This window comes from Ovis canadensis, chromosome 15, assembly GCF_042477335.2.
Source record: "Ovis canadensis isolate MfBH-ARS-UI-01 breed Bighorn chromosome 15, ARS-UI_OviCan_v2, whole genome shotgun sequence".
In the NCBI taxonomy this organism is placed as follows: domain Eukaryota; kingdom Metazoa; phylum Chordata; class Mammalia; order Artiodactyla; family Bovidae; genus Ovis; species Ovis canadensis.
Window position 1 is genome coordinate 88,591,309 of NC_091259.1, and position 2,470 is coordinate 88,593,778.

The window sequence follows — 2,470 nt, forward strand, 5'->3', positions numbered from 1 at the left end:
GCACAGACTCTTAGCCACCGGACTATCAGAGAAGCCCCTACGTGCATATTCAAAGACATCCAGGCTAAATATAATTCTTTATAATTCTAAATATAATACTTACTCTGTCATGAATTGATTTAGGTTATTAACTTATGTTTACGGAGTGAAATCTCCTTCAGTTGTAAAATGAGATCATCCTTAGGATGGCTGCTCCACTGTGCAATGGCAGACTGAATATGATAATGGGTGCAAAGTTGCTTTAGCAACACTCTGTATAAAGTATGGTATTTGCTGTTTCTCTCTTACTTCCTCCCCCTCCTTCCAAACCAGGCTGCTCCTGGCTAGGACGGTTCACAGTCTGATTTGGAAGATGCTGTGCCTTCCTCTTGCCAACCAACAACCTCGCAGGGTTTAGCACGCGCTTCCTCTGCAGGGCCTCCTTCACCTCCTTGTTGCGGAGGCTCTAGATGATGGGGCTGAGCGTGGGGGTTATGATGGTGCAGCAGACAGACACCACCTGGCCACTGGTGTCATCGGTGGATCCACGAGGCTGGACGTAGGTGAAATCACGGTGCTGTAGGAGATGGCAAAGGCCAGGAAGGGGGAGGCACACGTGGAGAGGGCCTTCTCCTTCCCAGCTGCCCAGCACATCCTCCCAGGGGCCACCAAGCCCAGGCCGTGGGAGGTGAGGATGAGGGCAGCAGGTAGATAGGTAGCCAGGGCAGAGAAGGTATAGAGGGTCATACCTGCCGTGGCTGTGTTGGCACAGGCCCGATGGAGAAGGGGTTGGATGTCACAGAAGTAGTGCGGTACCTGGTTGGGCCCACAGAAAGGCAGGGCAAAGACATTCCCAGTCTCAATAGCAGAATTAGCGCCACTGAAAGCGAGGAAGCAGCCACCAGCTGGAGACAGGGGCCCTGGTCATGACGGAGCCCAGTGGAGAGGTCTGCAGATGGCCGTGCAGCGGTCGCAGGCCACGGAAGCCAGCAGGAAGCTCTCAGCCGCGGCGGGCATCACAGAGAAGGTCATCTGGACCACGCAGCCCTTGAAGGAGACGGACCTGCCCGAGGCCAGAAAGTCGCCCGGCAGCCAGGGTGTGACCACAGAGGAGTAGCAGGCATCAAGGAAAGGGAGGACGCTGAGAAAGAGGCACATGGGCCGGTGGAGGCGGGAGTCCGTGAGGATGAGCGCCATCATCCCCAGGTTGCCCACCACGGTCATGACATAGATGAGCAGGAAGCCTCCAAGGAGAAGCTTCTGAATCCAGAGCATTGGAGAATCCAGAGCATTGGAGAATCCCAGCAGGATGAACTGGGTGACGGGGGTGTAGTTTCCAGCAGCAAAGGGTAATTCTCCAGGCGTCCTCTGCAGAGGTGGCAACCGACCATCACTCAGACACTCCCTACTTCCATAAGTTTGAACAGCTCACTTAACCATTCTGAGACTCAGTTTCCCTAACTGTAGAACAGGTGATTTATTCTAACCTATTTCACACGGTTTTTTTTTAATAAGGATTCAGTTGGATTGTGCATGTAAATTATATAGCAGAACTAAAGTTGTGTTGATAAGAATAATATTGCTGTTCCTCCTTCCTCCCCTCAATGTAATTACTAGCTCTACAAATAATTAATCTTTATTTTCTGTTTGGTTTCATGAGGGGAATTATAACTACCTTTGAGGGGAAAAGGCAAGTCTTCTGTCCCTAGACTACTTAAGTAATACACTCACTTTACATTTGGTAGTCTTTCTTTCTTTTTTTTTTTAACAGGTATTTTTGCTGAGTGTGTCTGCCTGTGCAAAGTATGATGCGGAGGAACGCCAAGCGCGCGTAAGTCCTCTTCTACAAGATGCGTGCGGGTGTCACGCTGTAGTGGGCAGGACACGCGCTGTGAAGGCAGACAGACCTGAGCCTTCATCTCAGCTCGCCTCTCGCAGGCTGCGTCTCCTTGGATAAGCTGTGTCTTTTGAGTCTTGTTTTTCTTACCTGTGAAATAGAGATCATATGCCTACTCAGGACACCTCTGCGGCCTAGATGAACCGAATGAGCGGAAAAGCTCTGAATGTCTGGAGCGCAGCAAATGATCGGGAAAGGCGAGGTCCCGTCCCCGCTCTCCTGGGCCTGCAGCTACGCATGCAGGTCGCAGGACGCAGCGCGGAAAGGCGTCCCGGCGGAGAGTCCGGTCACGTGCCCAGCCCGCCGCTTCCGGCCCTGCTGCCGGGCCTGCGCTCCGCTTCTTCCCCAGGCGCCCTCGGCCTTCTCCATGCTCGCTCCTCCCTTTCTACTTTCTTGGTTGAAGGACTTAATTTTGCACAAATGAAGAGTCTCTGGTCCACAGTGAATATTAATGGTTTTCTTTTTCTCTTGTAAGACGACAGCCAGATTCTCTTGACGCACACAGACATAGACACACACTCTCACACTCATACATTCACACACACTCACACAGACACACACACCCACACCCACACACTCTTACACTGACACACA

The 2,470-nt window shown here is 51.8% G+C and overlaps 1 pseudogene; it reads right to left on the reverse strand.

The window, feature by feature from the left end:
* Positions 1–241: 241 nt before the first annotated feature.
* LOC138420243 (olfactory receptor 5AP2-like) lies at positions 242–2,245 on the reverse strand (annotated as a pseudogene).
* Between the last annotated feature and the right edge of the window lie 225 nt (positions 2,246–2,470).